We start from the raw sequence: 22,711 nt of genomic DNA, 5'->3' as shown, positions 1-22,711 counted from the left end.
TTTTGTATATGGGTGTTTTGCCTGCCTTTATATGTATGCACCATGGGAGTACAGCACCTGAGGAGACCAGACAAGGATAATGGACCCCATGGAAATATAGATAGTTGTGAATGGTTACGAGGGGACAGGGACTCAAACCCAGGTCCTCTGGAAGAACAGCCAGTGCTCTAACCGCTGAGTCATCTCTCCAGTCCCTGTCCATCCTTTCTTTTCTGTGTGGTTTGAGGGTGTTTTTGTAATGACACAGCATCTCACTGTGTAGCCCTGGCTGGCCTAAAAGGCACTACATAAATCAGGCTGTCCTTAGACTTACAGAGATCCACCTGCTTCTGCCTCCTGAATGCTGGGATTAGAGGTGCAACCATTGTGCCTGGTTTAAATTACATTTTGTTTTCCTATACTAGCCAAATCACAGTTGTTACCTAAGTAATTTTTTTAAAAACAAAAACCTCAGGCCTACCAATTTCTCCTGCAGAAGTTGGTGTCTCTCTGTGCAAGACAGGGGCTCATAGTGAGGAGACTCAGAAAAGCCCTGTTGTGAGAGAGTGACAGCGTAGATTGAAAGATAGACAGACTATAATCATCTAAAGCACAAGACACAACAGGGCCCTAGAGAACGCCCACAGCCTGAGGAGGCTGAAAGTGACTAGTTTTAATCACTATTGTTCAAGGGAAAACATTCACAACTATGAAATTCTCGCTGTATTTCCCTAGTTAGCCCATCAGTAAGAGCCAGACTTTGAACAGGGAGCTGAGTGGATCGGCACTAAGATCCTGAGGCAGAGAACAAAGAAGTTTGTAAAGACGCAGCTCCCAGAGGCCACAGTGCTGGATAAATCAGTGGTAAGGAACTTCCTGCCCAGCTGATGTATTGGAGTCCTGACACCCAGTAGATGGGAGGAGAGAAATGACTCTCCCAGGTGGTCCCCTCCACACACATGCATACACGTACATACATATAAATATCCCAGGTGGTCCCCTCCACACACATGCATACACGTACATACATATAAATATCCCAGGTGGTCCCCTCCACCCACATGCATACATGTACATACATATAAATATCCCAGGTGGTCCCCTCCACCCACATGCATACACGTACATACATATAAATATCCCAGGTGGTCCCCTCCACACACATGCATACACGTACATACATATAAATATCCCAGGTGGTCCCCTCCACACACATGCATACATGTACATACATATACACGTTCATATAAATGTAAGTTTCTAAAAGATAAAATAATCTATAGTCAGCAAACCAGCAACTAGGGAGCCTGCATGGGACTGACCAGGCCTGCGTATGTGTTACAGTTGTGTAGCTTGGTCTTTTTGTGGAACTCCTAACAGTGGGAGCAGGTGCTGTCTCTGACCTTTTTGCCTGCTTTGGGGGCCCTTTCCCTCCTACTGGGTTGCCCTGTCTAGCACTAATAGGAGAGGCGGTATCTCGTCTTACTGCAACTTGATATGCCACGTTTGGTAATATCCCCGGGAGGCTGCTCTTTTCTGAGGGAAACGAAGGAGGAACAGATCTGGGGGAGAGGGGGAGTGGGGAGGGGGACTGGGAGGGGAAGATGAAGGGAAAACTACAGTCGAGATTAATATGTGAGAGAAGAATGTTAAAAATTAATCATAAAATAAATTATATAATTTATAATATATAATTATACAATATTATATAATATATTTATATATTATGAAGTATGTGTATATATATATATATACATATATATATGTATATATATACACTGAACCACCAAACAACGAGCATACATGGGCTGGCCCTACCCCACCCTCGCCCTGCACTGATATAGCAGACGTGCAGAGCTTCATGTTCATGTGGTCCTGTACAACTGGAGTGGGGCCTATCCTACAAGTTGTTGCCTGTTCATGGTTATGTTCTTCTAGCTGGGCTGCCTTGTCTGGCCTCAGTGGGCGAGGCTGAGTCTAGCCTCACAGAGACTTGATGTGCCAGGGCTGGACTATAGCTAGGGTGATGTCCACCATCTCAGAAGACAAGGAGGGAGGGGCAAAGGAATTTTGGAGGGGGTGACCGAGAGGAGGGACAGTAAGTGAGATATAAAGTGAATAAATAAAAATAAAATGAAAAAAATTTAAACATTATTATGTATAATATATAACTATTTTCTTTATTAAAATGGCATAATTATATCATATATAATTATACGATATTTATATGGATATAATATGTATAATGTAATATAATTGTATATCTCCAGATAAGTATGGCTTTAGCTCAAGAGGATGGTGTCTACCAACCATCACTAGTGCTGAAAATGTTGCTTTTCTTGGGCTGGTTGAACTAGACTTGAATTCCTGGTCCTCTTGCCACCTGCAGAGCTCAGGACTACAGACGCGCACACGCAGACGTGCACACACAGACGTGCACACGCAGACACGCACATGTTTTAGGTGCTTTACCTAATTTATGTCATTTTTTTTATTAAATGGGCCTATATCGTGTTTATAATTAGTTATATTATGGGCCCTGGAAAGAGAAATGTGCAAACGCCACCCCTTTTTCTTCTTCTGCCCTGTGCTGGCTCAGCTTGTCCTTCAGGCTCCAGGTTTATGAACTAAGGAGGAGACTCAAATCCATTCTACTTTAGGGTCGTGTTGAAGGGAGAGCTGAGAGCTGGCTGGACGGTTAAGAGAACTCGCTGTGTAAGCCTGAGGATTGGAGGTCGGATCCCAGCATCCGCATAGCGAGCTCGACATCCCACAGATGCCTGTAATGACAGCTCTGGGATCCAACACCCTCTTCTGACGTCCAAGTGTTTACACATGCACATGCACTCTGTCAGACAGATATGAATGAATGAATGAATGAATGAATGAATGAATGAATGAATGAGTGAGTGAATCTTGAACTCAGTGGTAGGACATACCCACCGCTCTGCTTTAGTCCCTGCCACCTACATGACAATGTACAACTGTAACTTCAGGAACCCAATACCCTCTTCTGAAGTTCTCAGGTACAAGGCACACATGTATGCATACATACGTGCCAACAAAACACTCATACACTCAGAATAATATTTAATTAAGAAAATAAAATTAGCCGGGTGTGGTGGCGCACACCTTTAATCCCAGCACTTGGGAGGCAGAGGCAGGCGGATTTCTGAGTTCGGGGCCAGTCTGGTCTACAGAGTGAGTTCCAGGACAGCCAGAGCTACATAGAGAAACCCTGTCTCGAAAAACAAACAAAAAAGAAAGAAAGAAAGAAAGAAAGAAAGAAAGAAAGAAAGAAAGAAAGAAAGAAAGAAAGAAAGAAAAGAGAAGAAAGAAAAGAAAGAAAAGAAAATTAAAAATTAATAAATATTTTAAGAAAAGAACATTTTGAGAGTCTAGCCTAAATAGAAGAAATGAAAGAGGGAGGAAGAGCCAGAGCCTGAGAACCCGAGTTTAGATCCCTGGCGTCACAGGAAAAGGCGTGTGTGGTAGTGCACACTGCAATCTTATTGCTGGGGGAGCGTGGGGGACACACAGGGTCAGTGGGGCTTGCTGGGCAGTGATCCAACTTAGACAGATAAATTTTACCTTACAGACAGATATAATTCCAGAGATACATATGTCGATGTGAACACTGTCCTGAAGAACTCAGCTACTCGCTGAAGTCTTTGTACGGGGCTGGAGATGTAGCGGTTATGAGCACTCGCTAGCTGCTCTTGCAGAGGACCCAGGCTTGGTTCCTGCGCCCATGTGACTGCTCACAACTGCCTGTAACTCCAGTTTTAGGAGATCTAATGGTCTCTTTTGCCTCTGCAGGGACCAGGCACAGACGTGGCACACAGACATATACACACAGTCAAAACACTCACACATATAAAAACACAAATAAATAAGTAAATAAAAAATTGTCCTTCTGAGTTGGATGTAGCGGTGTGCACATCTGTCATCTCAACACTTGGGATCCTGAGGCAGGTGGATGACAAGTTTTAGGCCATCATGGGCTACATAAAATCTGTTTCCTGATGGCTTCTAAAGCCATATCCCTCAAATGTTGGAGACTGGGGATAATGCCTATTCAACGCTTTAAGCTATGTGGGGGAAGATGCTCTTTGATAGCCCATAGTCAAGAATAGGAAAATAGGTCCACATGAGTTAACACATGGGCACATATCCAGAAACCAGAGGACAACAACAGGAGGCTTCCTGATTCACTATCTACCCGAATATTTGAGACAGGCTCTCACTGAACCTGGATCTCACCAGTTTGGCTATATTAGCTAGCATACAAACGATGGAACCCTTCTACCTCTGTACCTTCCTCTGACTCCGCCTCCTTACCCTCCTTCCTCTGACTCCGCCCCCAGTGCCCTCCTTCCTCTGACTCCACCCCCCACCCAGTGCCCTCCATCAGGTTTCTCTTCCAGCTCATATCCTTCCTTTTTGGCTTGTTCCCCATATCTGCTTGAATTACAAATGTGCATGGCCATGCCCAGAATTTATCATGGAAGTTCCAGGGACTGAACTCCCATCCTCATACTTGCAAAACAAGCATTTCACCTACTGAGAACTCTTGCTTGTTTGTGTTTGTTTTGTTTCTCAGGGTCAAAGTCATGCTATGTAGCTTAGGCTGGCCTGGAACACCGTGTAGCCTAGCATGGCCTCGAATGAAAAACACTCTTAGGTCAGCTTCCCAGTCCTGGGGTTACCAGTATGAGCCACCATGCCCTGGGGACCCCTTAGATTTGTGAAATTGTGCTCATTGTAGGAAGCACACGGGTGGCTCCTCCCAGATTACAAACGGTGGTTGATGCTTATAGAAGTGATTGGTGCTTGTAGACTTGTAGAAGTCTGGGCCTTCTAAAGGGTGCCACACAGCTCCAAAACACAAATGTAGAATTCCCTCACCACTACTAGCCTGGTGTATGCTGCAGACATGCTACTAGCAAGAACACCAACTACGGCACGCTTAATTTCACCGTGAGCAGTAGCGAGTTCCATATTTTCCATATGACAGGCCAGGCCGAATGATGGCCTCCTGTTTGCATTTGGACTTTGGATTCTTCTGCAAAGCAGGAGCTGCAGAGTTGGAGCGTTCAGGCTTCATGAAGAACCAGGGCAAACAAGAGCTGCTGGCCCTGCTGCCTCCCGTGGGTACAGCTCCTGTGGCCGCCTGTGAGTTCAGAGGTCTCAGATGCCCTGCCATGGGGGAAGCTGACCAAAGCAACTTTCTGAATGACAATGCACAGACTGACAAAATTCTAATACTCAATGGGCTGCTGAAAATCAAATGCCTGCTACTCTTATCAGAACTGCAATGTTCATCATCAACAATGCCACACACCTGCTGTCACAACACAGTACATGTTGCAGGGAAAAAAAGAACCCTTCCTGTTCTGGGTATTAAAAGACACCAGAGTTGGGGGAAGAGGGGCTGGTGAGGTCTCGGAGTATTGGTACTTGCCGTGCAATTTGGTGACCCATTGTCCCCTGACTCCAACAGGCATGCAGCAGCATGAGTGTGAGCATAGCCATAAACTAAGAATCTATACAATGGAGTTAGCAGTGGGTACATCTCAGCGGCAAAGGCTCAAGGATCTGGGTTGGCAGACTGGGAGGTAGAGCTGGGAGAGCCCATAGCACCAACAGCACTAATTAAGTAAACAAAACTAAACAGGGGTTCTAGGTTTCTATTCAATCCTGCAAATAGGTAAATGCTGGGCATGGTGGCACATGCTTTTAATCCCAGCACTTGGGAGGAAGAGGCAGATGGATATCTGGGTTCAAGGCCAGCTGGTCTACAAAGTGAGTTCCAGGACAACCAAGGCTACACAGAGAAACGCTGTCTTAAAACACACACACACACACACACACACACACACACACACACACACACACACACACACGCACCAAAGCAAATAGGTAAATAAATGCAATTTTAAATGAAAATTAACAAGGAGGCTATTGATCTAGTGATCTGTGTATCTATTAATAAATGAATAGTTTGGAAAACAACAACAAAACAGTAGCCAGTCAGAAAACTACTCAACATGACAGTTACCTACAAATATGAGTTAAGATCGATGTGCCAGTGGGGTCCAAACTGCAAACACTGAAGTCGGGGAGCACAGACCCTCATACAGCACTGGAGGAGTTTGGAGCACTCAATAGGGTGGGAAATTAGAGATTTGTTTCTCAGTTTAATTTTATGCGTATGAGTGTTTTGTCTCTATGTGTGTACCCTATAAGTGCAGTACCTGAGGAGGCCAGAAGATGGCATCAGATCCCCTGAAACTGAAGTTACAGATGGTTGTGGGCTGCCCTGTGGGTACTGGGAACCAAATTGGGGTCCTGTGGAAGATCAATAAGTGCTCTTAACTGCTGATCCATTGCTCCAGTTTCTTGGTAGAATTTTTTTTTAATTATAGTTAAGACTAAGCTATGACTTATTGCCCTACACATAGGTATTTATTTGTGGTGAACTTGTCCCCTCAGAGCTGTGTGCACAATTGCTCACAGTGTCTTTATCCATAACTAAAAACAGCAAATATTTTAGATTTCTATTAATAGACAGAACCAATGCATGGGACATTCAGAGAGAAAATGCAGCCCAACAACTCAAAACTTGTTACTTGTAAACACAGTAAATGTCAGACACATGTGAGAGGGACAGACAGAATGCAGAGAACACCTCTGGCCTTCCTCGGTTCCAGCCTAGCTCAGCCCAGCTCCATGTGTCCTGGTGACTCCACGGTGGCTGAGTGCTGTGAGGCCAGGGATGGGCACTCACTGGCAGAAATTCTGTGTTTCTTGTACATTTTCAAGCTAGCTGAACAGTACACTTAAGTCCTGAATGTTTTATGACTTTGCATGAAGGAGAGAATTGAAAAATCACATGGATGAGGGCTTGGCACAGTGTATACCTTTGATCCCAGCACTTGGGAGGCAGAGGAAGGCAGATCTCTGTGAGTCTGAGGCCAGCCTGAACTACAGAGTGAATGAGTTCCAGAACAGTCAGAGAAAATAGTAAGACCCTGTCTCAAAAAACAAAACATACAGAGAGACAGAGAGAGACAGGGAGAGAGACAGAGAGAGAGAGAGAGAGACAGAGACACACACAGGGAGAGAGAAAGAAAGAGAGAGAGAGAGAGAGAGAGAGAGAGAAAGATAGACAGACAGAAAACAGAAAGAGAGACAGAGAGAGAGACAGACACACAGAGAGAGAGAGAGAGAGAAAGATAGACAGACAGAAAACAGAAAGAGAGACAGAGAGAGAGAGACAGACAGACAGATAGACAGACAGACAGACAGACAGACAGAGAGAGACAGGGAGAGGGACAGAAAACAGAGAGACAGAGAGACAGAAAGACTGAAAACAGAGAGAAAGACACAGAGAGAAAAGAAAATCATATAAATGAAAATAACTCAGGAATGGTGGTTAAGAGCATATTTGTACATAAACACCAGTAATTGTAGCTCAAGGGGATCTAATGCCTTCTTCTGGACTCTGAAAGCAACTGAATTCATGTGTGCACACATGCATGCACGTACGTGTAGCAACAATTAATAAAAAAGAGATCATGAATTTGACAGTAAGAAAGGGGAAGTATATGGGAAGGTTTTGAGGGAGGAAAGGAAGGAAGAAATGATGTAATTATATTATTTCAGAATTTAAAATATAATAATAATAATAATAATGTCTATCACTTGAGAATGCTTGCTGCTCTTTCAGAGGACCTGAGTTGGGTCCCAGCACACATGTCAGGAGGCTTTTAACTACCTGTAACTTCAGCTTCAGGAGGACCCACCCCCTATGCCTTTAAGGACACCTGCATTCATGTGCACATACACACACATGCAAAAAATAAATAATAAAGTAACAATAATAAACATAATAGATAACAAACAAAGAAAATGCAAGGCTTGTGTGCTACTCAGGGTTAGGAAGAAACCACTTAAAAATGTGTGCGACTGTCACCTGCACAGTAAGAAAACTACTCAGTTGCTAGGAGCCAGGGAGATAACACGAGCCTGTTCAGAAGGCCTGGAAGGATGTCAGACACACTCTAAAGTTACAGAAATGTCAGTGCCACTGGTCTGGTGCCAAGGAAGGGCAGAGGCAGGGGAGTTCTGAGGCACTGGGCTGTGGAGGTAAACACAGATCTGTCCCCCAGCCCCAACCCGTGGGGAGCTGAGAGGCTGGGAGGAGGACCCAGGCACAGACATGTGTGTGTGACTTTCTCAAAGGTGGCTGAAAAGGCTTCTGCTGCCTGCTTGGCAGCCACAGGCTTCAGGGCTTTTCTGCTGCAAAGCCTGGCACTCTAATCCTAGTTAGCCAGACTGGTGAGATAACAGAGCATGTCATTCCACACACCAATTGTGAAGGAGGGAAGCCTGCTCCAGCCCAACACTCCGGATGCATCTCGTCGCTGTAGTGCATGTGTTCCCGGAAGCAGCCTTCCATGAAGGACAGACTCCGAGAGGTCAGGTGACTTGCCCAGTTTTGGCAGGTGCTCTTGCAGACTTGGATTCTTAACACAGGCTAGTTTGACATTAAGCTCGGTGTCCTTAAGCCACCATACTACATCATCTGCTTATCTCACCTACACCTGCATTTTTCTTTATATTTATTCATTCTGCATGCAGATGCATACATGCCTGTGGTATGTGTGTGCGTTTTGTGTGTGAGCACACATGTCACGGTATGCATGTAGAAGTCAGAGGACATCTTGTGGGGATTTTTTTTTCTTTTGCTATCTTAGTTCTAGGAATCACACTCAGGGTGTAGGACCTGGTGGCAAGAGCCTTTGCATCCTGAACCATTACATCAGCTCCATATCTGTATCTGCATTTGGGAAAGCTTGTCCCTCAACCCCATCAGAAGTGCTGAGCAAACTCTCCTTGTCTTTGTTTCCTCATTCACCCATCCTTTTGCATCTTTCATTTGTTTATTTTTGAGACAATGCCTTTCTAAGAAGCTCAAGTTATCCCCTCATGACTTTCAGAACTGGGACATGGGCATGGACTGTCACATTCAGCCCCCAGGGCCTTTTATCTGTGTGTGTCTCAGTCACCCAGATGCCTGTTCCTTCCTTGACATCCCTCCAGTTTCTGCTGATGCAGGGCATGTGATTGTCACCCGTTATCTGTCCTCAGAGTCTTCAGGTGGTCCCTTCTCACTTGCTCACATCCTCCACAGAGAGGCCATCAAGAAGAGGTTTCAGTGAAACAGTTTAGTGGAAAGCCTCCCTCAACCTGTGGCATACACATGCAGACACTGTTAAAAAAAAAAATACAAGACAGGCTCTTCTCAGGATTCCCCCCAAAGGAGTCCTCTTGTGGTCTGTCAAGTGGCATCATGAGAGCCCAGATTAGCTCTCATCTGTGTTTCCTATAGATAAGAAGCCTTGACTATGTTATATGCCTGACCTCCATCTAAGAATGCTTTGACATTTCCTTTTCAAAGTATCTGCTGATAGCCCAGTATTGCCATGGTGGCACAAACCTGTAATCCTAGCAATTACACCCAGGAGGATGACACAGAAGATGGGGAATTTAAGGTCATATTGGCTACTTAACCATTTCCAGGCCAGTCTGGACTACGTAAGACCCTGTCTCAAAAAAAAAAAAAAATCAAACAAGGGGATAGAGAGATGGCTCAGCAGTTAAGAGCACTTGTTCTTCCAGAGGACATGGGTTAGATTCCCAGCACAACCTAACAGTTTACAACCATATATATATATATATATATATATATATATACCCAGTTCCAGGAGTGCCAACATCCTCATCTGGCTTCCTCAGGTATCAAATACATACTGGGGCTCAGACGTACATGTGGGAAAATAATAATACATATAAAATGAATAACAATAACAGAGATACAGATGCCCAATACTGCCTATCAACACAAGATACTTGTATACAATCCAGGAAGAAAGCGTTAAACATGCAGGTGGCCTCAGGATAGATACAATGTTAAAAAATATATATATATAAGTAACCATTCAGGCAAGCTACAGCAGGAAGGTGCGCTCCACCTTAGAGGCAAGTGGGCACAATCAGCTCACAGGCCAGCCCGACCTGCTGCCAAATAATACCCTGACTAGGTTCTTCAATACTGTTCAGATGCCGAATCAAATGTGACTAACCACTTCCTTATTCTCTGTTGTGGGCATTGGCCTGCTCATCTGGAAAACCAATCCCATCTTCCCACAGCTGGCACATGAATTTGAGATGGGTCAGAACAGTTGCTAATTTATTCACCTAGCTCAAGAGTTTCAGAACAGCTGAGGACATTTGAATACCTTTCTTTCCGACTCATAATTCAAGTGTCTGACTCAGAACTCGAGAGGCCTGGGTGGCGGTGGGGGATGTGTATGTGTGTGTGTGTGTGGCTACTATCCTCACTCTTTGCTGTCCCAAGTCGACCTGCTATGTAGAGCATTGTGAAAATGTGAACTGCTCTCTTTGCCCAAAAGTTGATTTTCACAGGTGTTGAGAGAGACCTTCATGTAAAGACATGGTCTTGAGCAAAAACCCATAGGTGTGCCTTCTCTGGGCAGGCAAAATACACCCATCTACATGTGTTCCATGAATTCTGGTAGCTCGAGAGCAGGTGCATTGAGGAAGGAAGTCCACACATGAAAAAAAAAAAAAAAAAAAAAGCGCTTCTAATACCATTCCAACCAATTGTCTCTGGAGGCTGGGCTGGAGGACCATAACCAGCAAGGAACCCCACAATGGCCTTTGGGATGTGTCATAACTGTAGACACTCCTGCTCAGATGCCACAGGGAACCCTTGAGAAGGGGGACCCAAATTCTTACTTGCTCACAAAACACTGAGATGTAATATCAATTTCATCAAAAGACAGATGTAAGTGGCCGGTGGGTTAGTGCTCTGAGCATGGGCTCTGAAGCACCAAACTGGGCGCAGCTGCTTATCGGTGCCTCCACAGGGTAGCTCTTCTCACAAGAGACCCTTCTCCAAAGCCTCCTGAGCAATGACAACACTGTACCCTCCCTGATTTAAAGAACAGTTTTTATTGCTTTCTGAAACATTGAAAACCAGTGAGCTGTACAAACCAAGACAGTAACAATAAAATATTGAACAATGTTGCTATTCTAAAAGGAAGCAATTCCTTAAACGCCTCAGCCACTTCCTCAGGCCAACAGTGAAAAAGGTACAGAAATTCACAATAAACCCAGACCAAGCACCATTTGGGTCACGAGATAAATGAACTCTTATGTCTGGAAAAAAAAAATCTGTCCCACTAAATTAAGAAGTTCACTGAACAAAAGCAGCTGTCCGGTAAACGGCGAGGCACGCAAGCTTTACAATTTCCATTTCATCTTTGTAGAATAAAGCAGGTTTATAAATAGCCTGACATTTGTAATTTGACACTTGTCTTCTCACATTATTCTTGGTAAATGCTCATAATAGGCCTTTGGCTGGCACACAAAATTCTAAATACCCGTTTCAAAGGTAAAGTATATTTGAGCAGAGGAACGCACACAGTTTAACCCCAGCACTCTGGAGGCAGAAGCAGGTAGATCTCTGTGAGTTTGAGGTGAGCATAGTCTACAGAGAGTTTTAGGTCAGTCAGAACTACACAGTGAGACCCTGTCTCAAAAACAAAACTAAAGTGTGCATATATATCCATACATACACACACACATTTATATTAAGAACACATTAAAAATTTTAAAGCAAGTTTACATGTGTTTAATATTGATACACACTCTTGCACACAAGGGTAAGTTGCCTCTGAGCTAAGTAAGCCCCAGCTCTGTTTCATTTTAAACGGAAAGATAGCCATAGACAAATCTAGCAACAGCCTGGGGTGCGGGGAGCAGGGGAGGGGTCTATGGCCCTGGCCAGAGGCTGAGATCCCGGGAGCGAGAGCGAGCGATGCTAGCTAACCCTTCCACTGGCTAACCCAGCAGCTGGGATCCAGGAAAGCGGCAGAGGCTCTTCCTCCTCATCCTGGGCGACATGAACCAGAGTAGAATGAGCTACTTACACTGAACGCCCCTGGTCTTCAGCTCCTGAGTCTGAGTAGTGCTGGGGACTGTGATCTCCTTCTGGAATCGCTTCCTCTAGTTCTTGTAGCAGAGGCTTGCCTCATGCGCAGGCCCCATCCTGATCCCCCTGACCCATATGCACAGGTCAGCCTGGGTTTGAGCCGCGGGAAGGGCGCTGGATGCTTGTTCTTAGGCACAGGAAACTGGAAATATGCTTTTCTTCTCAGGGAAATGATAAGCGTAGGCTCAACTTCTGCAATTCTGTTTGCACGGGCGGGCGCAGCAGGCCCAGATCCTTCCACCCAGAGAGTCCCTAGAAGCAACTTAAGCTTTCTGTACTCCCCTCTTTCACCAGAAGGCTGTTAACACCGCCTCCTCTGCACCCCTGCACCCCTGCACCCTTGCGCCCTGCACTTCCTCTGCGCAGGCTAAAGGCCAGCCTCCTGGGACAATTGAATAGTTCCTTTTTTCCCCCTCCTCCATTTTTGCTTCACATTTTAAGGACATCTGAGGTGATATCCCTGAGTTTCATATTGCCAAGGCCTCCGGACCCCTGGCTCTATGTGCTCTCTGGCTATGGACCTTCTTCCTAGTGGGCACATCTTGCAGCCGCTTAGCAATGTCTAATGGTTTCTGAATGAAGTCGAAATTTTAAAAAAAGAAAGGGGGGGAGGGGGTGTGTGGAGGGAACGACAGAAACACCCTGAGCTTTCAGTGACACTTCAGTCACAAGTCACTCTGAGAAACTGTGAGGAACTCAAACTTCTTTAGAGAGGACCTGAAAAAATGAAAGCATTTAGAAATACAGGCTCTTGAGTAAAGCAACCCCAGAGCTCACAATCAACTCCACAGCTTCCTCGGGCTGTTTCGGATGAGCACGTGGCATGACTGGCTCCCCACGAGCTCGCTGTGACACCTGCGGCACACAAGTAGGATGTTCTACATTGGGAGCAGGGTGACAAGTTTAGTTTTTACACACCAACACGAGCTATTTAGAGGAAAGTGGGTGCGGAGGGAAATGCGTCTTTGTTTCGTTAACCTTTCTCCTTTGGACTGTCAATCATAGGAAACGGGCAGAGCTTTAGTACCGGAAGTATCTCCCCCAACACAGCTGGAAACTCACTGGATATTCCCACTGTGAACTCAGAGGTCATTCTCTACCTCTTATCTCCCACCACAAATGTCCTTGAGCCTTTAGCACTTCTCATTTGGCTCCCACTCTCCGCTAGCCAGCAAGACTAATCTGTGGCGTACTGATGACTCAGTGGTTACCAGGAACTGCTTGAGTACAAACCTTAACCCACTGGGCCCACCCATTTTGAATTAGGATCAAAGTGGGGGGGGGGGGTAGAGGGAAGACAGCCATCAGTCCCAGGCTCCTTGCAGTTAAAGCCTAACTGTGTGCCTGCATAAAACAGCACTGCTTATAACATCAGAAGCAAGAAGGACCACGGCCCTTTCAGCATCGTTTTGTATATAGAGGCATTCCCCAAAGCTGCTTGCGCGACCGCCTACAGTCGCTTATGCTCTGTAATGGCGCTAAAACAATATGAACAATGTATATTGAAATCTACACTCTTAAATATTTATAGTTCTTACTAAAAGAGGTAATGCTCTTTTGAGATAGGATCTCATATACCCCAGGCTGGTCTCTAATTTTCTATGTAGCTGAGAACTTCTGGTCCTCCTTCCTCTACCTCCCTAGAGTTGGAATTACACACATCCACCACCTAGAGCAGCTTGTGCTCTCATGCTAATTTATGTTACCCAAAAACCTGTTTGCAGTGTCCTGCATGTAGGCTAAAGGAAGCCTACCCCCAGCTGGCTCTGATTGGAAAATAAAGTTGCCAGTGGCCAATGACTGGGCAAGGAGACAGAGGCGGGACTTTTAGAATTCCAGAGTAAGAGAGGAGGAGGAAGAAGGGATCCCACCATGAGAAGGGCATAGGACAGACTATGCCAGGAAGGAGCAGGGGGGAGAGCAGGCTGAAATGTAGGTACGAGGGGGAAAGCAGCCCCAGAAGGGCTGCCCAGAAGGGTCTTGGACAGCAAAGATAAAATATATATTTAGTAAGTGTTAACTCAGGAATATCAGAAGGGAGTGTATGCTAGCTTCGGGGCAGTTTAAGTGCCATTTATCTAGGTAAGGTATATTAAAAATAAACCAACGTGAGCAAAAAGCTAACGCGAACCTACCAGGAGTATAAAGCAGAATTTTAACTATTTGCTGAGACAACCACTAAGTCTAATTTATTCAGTACAAAGACTGGACTTGAACCCAGGGCTTTGAGCATGCTAAGCTGGCATTGCTGCCAGCCAAACTGTCTACAGCCCAGTTCTATGCTCGTACTGTTTGTGTGTATGGTATTGTTAACTACATCATGTATGGTGTTGCCAATGTCAGAGTGTATACAGTACTGTTAGGTACAGTGTGTACAGTACGGTTAAATGTAGGATATGGTATTGTTAATAACAGGTACTGTGTCATGCAGCAGATGTCAGGAGGTCACTTGTCACAATGGCCTAAGCTTTACACCTGATGAAAAGTAACTCTGCCTTCTTCTCCTCAGCCTGTAGCCACCCTACTCTCTGCCTTTTGGAGGCTTAAGCTGTTTCAGATTCCCCATCCTCCATGACTGGAGGCCTAACATCCTCTGGGTTCATCCATGCTGCCATATGCGGTAGAACTCCCTTAAGGTTGAATAAGATTGTTACCCAAGATTGATACATTTTATCCACTCATCTGTGAATGGACTGCTGTGAAGCTCCCATGTCTTAGCCGCCTCCTTACCTTCATCCATTCACATCTAGACACACATCTGGGCTGTTTCTGCATCTTGCTTTTTATGAAATGCAACAGTACACTTGTGTCCATTTTCCACGCGTGCGGGTATGTGCACAATATGCATATCTGCTGCCTACAGAGGCCAGAGAGGGCATCAGATCCTCTGGAATCAGAGATGGGGACGGTTATGAGCCTCTGTGTGGATGGATGCTGAAAACTGAACCTGGGTCCTCTGTGAGAGCGGGCCATCTCACCCGACCATTTTAAAGCCAGTGTGTGCACGCGTGTATGTGTGTGTATTTTAATGTAGTCCTTAGTGTTCCTTATATATTAAAATGCTAAGTCCATATCTGATATAGGATTCTCCAGTATTTCTCCCATTCTGAACACCATGCTTCTCTTAATCTCACTTATTGTAGGAGATCCCGTGTCTGATGTGGTCTCGCTTACTGTGCCTGGACTTTTGGTGTCTTACCCAAGAAATCTTGTCAAAACAGTTCTGCTTTCTTCTGGGTGATTTAGAGTTCCAGATCTTTTTGTTTTTTGTTTTTTGGGTTTGTTGTTGTTTTTGTTTGTTTGAAACAGGGTTTCTCTGTGTAGCCCTGGCTGTCCTGGAACTCACTCTCTAGACCAGGCTGGCCTCCAACTCAGAAATCCACCTGCCTCTGCCTTCCAAGTGCTGGGATTAAAGACGTGCACCACCACTGCCCAGCCAGATCTTATATATAGTAAGTGTTTAAGCCTTTCAAAGGGTTGACTTCTGCACACAGTGAAAGATGCCATTAGTACCTCCCTTCTCTGTGGATGCCTTCTTCATGGTCATGGAGAACTCTTCATGGTCATGTCAGAGATGAGCTGTGCACACAGGTGTGGGATTTATTTATTTATTTACTTACTTATTTACTTATCTATCTATTTATTTTCTAGACTCTTTGCTCTGCTCACCTGCCTGCATGTCTCAGGGCTACACAGTTCTGTGTTTGGTTTCTACAGTTTTGTAACCGTTTTTGAAATCAGGAAGGATAATTCCTCCATCTTTCTTTCTCAAGCTTTCAACTAGTCAGGGTTGTTTGTTTGTTTGTTTGTTTGTTTGTTTTGTGGTTCCACAGGAATTTTTAAAAAATGCTACCTCTATAAAGCCTCCACTGAGATGGCATTGCAGTGAATCTATGAATGACCTCGATCAGTATGGACATTTTTTTAAAGATTTATTTACTTTATGTACATGAGTACACTGTAGCTGTACAGATGGTTGTGAGTCTTCATGTGGTTGCTGGGAATTGAACTCAGGACCTCTGCTAGCTCTGGCCCTGCTCGCTCTGGCCCAAAGAATCATTTATTATATTTATTCTTATATGTAAGTACACTGTGCTTTCAATTGTTAACTGTAGCCAGGAGCACCAGGCTAGCAGGATATATAAATGTCACTTCCTTACCTGCCTATAAAAAGTCACCTTTAAAGGTCACCTTTCCCACGTATCTCCCAAAGTGGGATCCCCAAAAGCTCCATAATAGTTTCCCCCCCAAAGACATTAGCTTTAGAAATAACCCCAAGAGTGCCTGCCTATCATAGTCTGAAAGAAAGTAATAGGACTTTAAAGGCCATCAGAAGTTCATATTTAATAATAAAAATCTCCACTACTGATGTGCATTCATCTAGAAGATAATGACACTCATGGATTTTATGAATTATAGAAGACATTGAAATAGCTCTTCAAGACTTACATGGTACCATCATTAAAGATATGAAACGGATGTTAAATCTTTGAAGATTTTTCTCCCTCAGGAAATTTCACTAGCGTGTTAAGACACACATATATTGGGCTGGAGAGTTGGCTCAGTGGTTAAGAGCACTAACTGTTCTTCCAGAGGTCCTGAGTTCAATTCCCAGCAACCACATGGTGGCTTACAACCAACTGTAATGGGATCCGATGCCCTCTTCTGGTGTGTCCTAAGACAGCGACAGTGTAGTCACATACAAAAAATAAATATTTTTTTAAAATAAGATTCACATATATCAGCTGTGAATTTGCATTCCTAATCTCAGCAATTCTTCTGGTTGACTTAATGCTAAACCCTGGTTTCTAACCCAGCCACATCTGCTTCTCTGAGTGCCCTGTCTACCTTGCAGAGGAAAACCTCTCATTTGAGGGTGCCTGCTTTCTCCCTACAGCTATCACGCCACTCACACGATGCCCCACCCTCTGCTAAACAGCAAATCCTATACCATTCTCCAACTCAACCTTGTAAACCAACACATATATACACTGATAACTGTGACAAAAAAAATGTATTGCTTTCTGCTATTATGCTGCACACTCTAAAATTTTCATTTTATTCATCCAAAACGGGTCACGATCAATTAAATTGACTCGTGAGGCTCTCCAAAAAGCGATTTGTTGCTGAAATATTCTTCCCTCTGGTCCTGACACTTTCGCTCTTGCTCCCTAGGGACAGCTCTTCACCCCGAAAATCTATACAACGCAGTGGTCACTCTGGTCATAAACAGCTTCCCACAACACTGAGAATAAATCGCAACCTAAACGAGGGCTACAGAGCTGCAGGTGACCTGACCCCCTGTCCCTTTCCAGGGGCTCCCTCCCTCTCCTCTCCCTGCCCAGCCCACCCCCCCACCCCCTTGCAATGCCAGGGCCTAGCTGCTTCTCTAATGTGCAAAGTCCTTACAGACTCAGGCTCTTTGTTGCCTTCACTTCCTGTGCTGAGAAGGGCCCCAGATGGCCCCACCTCCCTCAGCTCTCCACTCAGCTCAGGCCCCTGCAGACAGCACCCCTGTGGCTGCCCTTTCCAAACTAAAGTGCCCTGCCTCCTCCTTCCGATTTTCTGTCACCCTATTTAATTTTCTTCCTTTCTGTCACTAGAGAGTTAAAAGCCTTTTGTTCCTTGTTTGTGCCTGATTCCTGCAGTTCCCCAGCAGCTGTGAGGATAGAGGCTGCTGAGCTGGAGGCAGCACGCGTGGGATGCCTTACAGACCACCCTTGCCTCTCTCACCAGGTCCTCTGAAAGAAATCACTCCATGGACTGCCCCTGCAGAAGGCACTCAGACCTCCTTTCCTCGCTGGAGGTTGTGTCACACACAGGGGAGTGGATGTTTATCCTTCTCCTCAGTAAACACTCCTACCTGTCTAAGCACAGACAACCCATCCCCCACCCCCAAATGTATCTCACTCTTTCCATAGCCACAGTTAAAACCCACAGTCCAATCACTGGATGTAGCTTTCTCTGTTTTGAACTGAGTCCCAGGTGCAGGAGCTGCAACCATCCCAGTATTGTCAAGAAATATTCCCTCCAATGCTAGGGTCCCAAAATATTTGTTTATGTTATTATTTTATGTGTTCAGTTCCAGGGGACCTGACACCCTCTTCTGGCCACCAAGGGCACCTGCGATCACATGTGTATAAAAAGTTATAGTTTTAAATAAATCATTCCCTTTATTCTTGTCTGTCTACATCACTGTCTACGGTTACTGTCCACCCTGTGTCTGAGTTAGGACACCCTGTGTCTGCTGTAAAGAGACAGTGAGGCTAAGGCAACTCTTATAAAGGAAAACATTTAAATGGGGCTGGCTTACAGTTCAGAGGTTTAGTCCATTGTCATCTTGGCGGGAAGCACGGCAGCCCACAGAAGAAGTAGCTGAGAGGTCTATATCTGAATCAACGGGCAACAGGAAGCGAGAGTCCCTGAGCCTGACATAAGCTTCTGAAACCTCAAAGCCAACCAGCAGTGACACACTTCCTCCCACAAGGCCATATCTCCCAATAGTGTCACTCCCTTTGAGCCCATGGGGGCCATTTTCATTCAAACCACCATACCCTGGGTCCTTTTCCACAATGGTCACTCGACTCTGTTCTCTGTTCTCTCTCTCTCTCTCTCTCTCTCTCTCTTTCTCTCTCTCTCTCTCTCTCCCTCCCTCCCTCCCTCTCTCCCTCCTTCCTGTTACTCCCTCTGGTCTCTATGGACACTACACTCATATTTGCATGTGTCTAAAATATATATTTTATTTAAAAATAATTTATTATAAAGTGTTTTAAAATATCAAAAATATATCTTTTAAAAATAACCTAGCAAGTGTGTGCTATGGGTAATTCAGGAAGCTTTAGGTAGAATTCCTTATCCAATGCTTCTGATGAATTCGCTTTTCCTTGTGATGTAGCAATACTTACATGCTGTCACTCTGCATATGCTAAGTGAAGGTATTTTCCAGAACAAATCCTACTGATTCCTTTCCAATTTCCTTTTCAAATCTAAGAAAACAAGCATAGCCAATTTTTATAATTTAAATATTTCATTTGTTTATTTGTGCATGTTATGTATGTATGTTGCATGTATGTCATATATGTATAAGTGTGCAGGTGTGGAGAGTGGATAATATGAGCCTATGCATAATACATACAGAAGCCAGAGGAGGACGTTAGTGTCCTGTTCCATTGCTTTTGTCTAAATCTCTTAAGACAATGGCTCTCACTGTATGCTGGTGGCCAGCAAGTTCCCACAATGCTCCTGTCTCTGCCCTCTTAGGTCCTCAGTAAGCACATTACTCACTGAGTCATAATTTCTGTCCTTCATTGGATTCTTGTCCACCCAATGATATAATATGCAACCACCACAGGCTTGGCTCTGATGTGAGAAATGCAAACACATTAGCTCGACTTTTCTAACCATCTAGAATGTCCAGCAAAAGAAAATCAAGTGTGTGTGCATATATGTGTGTGTTCATGTATGTATGTATGTGCATGTGCATGCCTGTATAGATGTGCATATATATGTGTGTGTACATGTATGGGTGTGCATGCATGCATGTGAGGAAGAGGGAGGGAAGGAGAGAGAGAGGAAGAAAGAGATGGACACTGGCCATTACGAAAAAGAAAAAGAAAAAGAAAAAAGACAAGAGAAGGAAAGTGTCCAGTCAACATCATGTCTGGAGTCCTGTGATACTGAGATGAACAACCCACAGAAAACAGCTCCACTGTCCTGTTTGAGGACCTGTCTATGAGTCAAGATTGGCCCAGAACTAGAAGATCAATCTCTTCACAGTAGGATTCTTATGAGTCTCAACAACACTCAGACACATTTGGATCCATGCAGTAAACCCTTCTGCGGCCATCTACAGATTCTTAGCCAAACTGACTCACATGTGAGGTATCACAGTCCACGAATGAGGTGCCAGCTTTTGTCACGTCACGGTGAATTCCATTGCTTTCTCTTCAGGCACCATTGAGAAAAGCCATATTCCTGTGTCACAGCATCCAGAGATGACACGCTGGTCAGCCTGTGCTATGCTGCTGGCCCGTTGCTCTGACATAATTGCCATCCTAATAAAGATCATCATTTTGATTTTTGAAAACCACAGTCAGGGATTGATGCCGCTGTCCACATCAAACAGTTCTGAGCAGGCTCACAGGATCCTAGAAAGACAACATCCCCTCTCTAAAGTGGCTGCATTGGGACGCACATTGCATGGAACACATGGAACACAGGGCCTCCAATGGAGGAGCTAGAGAAAGCACCCAAGGAGCTGAAGGGATCTGCAACCCTATAGGTGGAACAACAATATGAACTAACCAGTACCCCCGGAGCTCATGTCTCTAGCTGCATATGTAGCAGAAGATGGCCTAGTCGGCCATCATTGGAAAGAGAGGCCCCTTGGTCTAGCAAACTTTATATGCCCCAGTACAGGGGAACGCCAGGGCCAAGAAGTGGGAGTGGGTGGGGAGAGGAGCAGGGCGGGGGGACGGTATAGGGAACTTTTAGGGTAGCATTTGAAATGTAAATGAAGAAAATATCTAATTTAAAATAAAAAGAAAACTCAACTGTAAACAGTCACATTATTAGCAAGTGGATGCTAGGAACAGAGCTGTGACTCTGGTTTCAGTGTAAAACTTGGGAGAGATAAATCCGCAGGAGAAACAGGTACTTGCGTGGGTGCTCGCTCCATCCACTAAGAGCAGGTGTGTTTGTCTCCCATTCACAACTCTCACTCAGGGTGTTTCAGAAGATACAAGACGAGACAAGACACACGCTGGCTGGTAAAGAGTCAAGGGCTTCTCCATGCTGAGTTGAAGGATGAGCTGCCTAACTCACTGAGGAAAAACCCTCAAGGTTAGAATTCCACCCGCTGGTCAGCCCGTTTAGAGGTGTGGAGCTTTCCAGGCTGGCTGCTTGACACCATTCTGATCTCAGAGTACTGAGAACCAAGCACACACTATGGCGATTACACACAGCTTCCTCCAGGCTGGCAGTTTGGCTGCGTTTCCAAAACAGAGTGAAAGGATCCTCGCCATCTAGGCGACTTTAGGCCAAAGGAAGCAAGGTCACTCTCACAGGCCTGGTAGGAGCCTTGCTCTCATTCAAGGTTAGATCACAGCTGCCTACTAGAGACATTCTGATACAGTGCCAGCCACTGAAGGAACCATCAGAGATCAGTAAGTTAAACAAACAAACAAGCAGAAACAAAACAAAACCAAAACCAAAAGTTCCCTAAAACACTGCACAAAGCCAAGAAGCACAAGAAACAAAAATGTAAGGCTGACAATATTTTCATCACTAAGAAGTGTTTTGTTTTCTTCCCCTGTTGTAAAGACTCTTGTCTGTCAAAATACAAAGCAAAATCACACAAACCATAGACTTTAAGAAGTAATTAATTTATCTAGCCATTTTCAGATCGACTATTGCACATTAAAAATGGTAGTTTCCGTCCAGGTTCTGATGATCAGTTTCACTGAATTACAAACATTCGTGGTGTATGGGTGTCTTCACTTCAGGAAAATGCATTAACTTTGAGAGCTACAGAAAACACTCAAGGGACTGAGACTGCAGCTCAGTTGATAGAGGGCTTGCCTCTCCCACACAAAGCCCTGGGTTTGATCCCCAGGGTGGGTACAGCGGTGCACACCTGTAACCTCAGCACCCGGCAGGTAGAGGCACAAAGGTCAGAGTTCAAGATCATCCTTAGCTACACAAGCATGAGGCTATCCTAAAATACATGAAACCCTGTCTCGAAACAAATAAAAAACCTGCAGAAAAAACAAACAAACACAGACCAAGGAAAACTAAACTAAAGTACAGCTTGTGGCGTCTGCATGGACATCGCAACACAGTTCACACATGACAGTGTCTGCATGAATGACGTCAAAGTGTAGCTAATGCATGACAGCATCTGCCTTACCGTCACCAGTCTAAGGATTTCCAAAGCCCCAGTTTACAGAACACGCTTCCACACACACGGAATTCTGACTTGCTTGTGGCTTTTGGGTATAGTTTAGAAATGATTTACTTACCCAAGCTATGAGAATTTAAACTTGAATTCCAAAAACAAAAAACAAAAACCTATCAAGAGCTAGCTCCCAAATACCGTGGGTAGTTTTCAGCAAGTTCAGATCTTTGGCAAGAGTAAGCTATGGTTACACAGGAGATACATTGTAGCACTGGTCCTCCCTCTATACAAGTAAGCCCTGTCTACACGGGCAGAGGTGCAGCTGGTGGTTTCTGTAGGACTTAACCTCCAGCTCTTGTCCTCACCTCTGCAGTCCCGGTGAGAGTGAGCGCATGGTATGGAGAATTCTCCCCCTCAGAGGCTGTGTCCTCGGCATGCACGCAGATTCCGTTCCTTGAGAGAAACAAACACTGTTGTCAGGTCCCATTAGCTGTGACTCCAACAGGGATAAGGTCACTTATCACTATACTGTCAGTGATGTCCCCACAGCTCATGTGTCCAATGCTTTGTCCCTCAATTCTGGGGCACATTAAAAAACCTCTAGAGCCGACCTTGAGAAGCCGCTCACTGCAGACATGCCTTCAAAGGTTATGATTCCCTCTAGCCCCACCCTCCATGTTCCTTACCCCCGTCCTCCCATCCCCCCTTCTCCTTCTACTCCCCTGCTCTCTCCCATTCTTCTTTCCCACCCC

General features: G+C 44.9%; 1 protein-coding gene across 11 annotated transcripts in view; it reads right to left on the bottom strand.

The window, feature by feature from the left end:
* The window catches only part of Lrmp (lymphoid-restricted membrane protein), a 63,215-nt gene extending 40,821 nt beyond the window's left edge, over positions 1 to 22,394 (bottom strand). For 2 of the 11 annotated variants that reach the window (NM_001281981.1, NM_001281980.1), the window contains exon 1: positions 18,378 to 18,473. The gene's annotated coding sequence lies outside the window, so the exon portion shown is untranslated. Of the gene's footprint in view, positions 1 to 12,002; positions 12,397 to 14,794; positions 14,819 to 18,377; positions 18,474 to 22,324 lie in introns of those variants that run through there. The other 9 variants (XM_030255203.1, XM_011241567.2, XM_030255204.1 and 6 more) reach the window with 6 other exon arrangements.
* Between the last annotated feature and the right edge of the window lie 317 nt (positions 22,395 to 22,711).

Source organism: Mus musculus, chromosome 6, assembly GCF_000001635.26.
Source record: "Mus musculus strain C57BL/6J chromosome 6, GRCm38.p6 C57BL/6J".
Classification (NCBI taxonomy): Eukaryota; Metazoa; Chordata; class Mammalia; order Rodentia; family Muridae; genus Mus; species Mus musculus.
The sequence above is the reverse complement of the archived record's forward strand: the minus strand, read 5'-3'. Positions and strand labels throughout refer to the sequence as shown.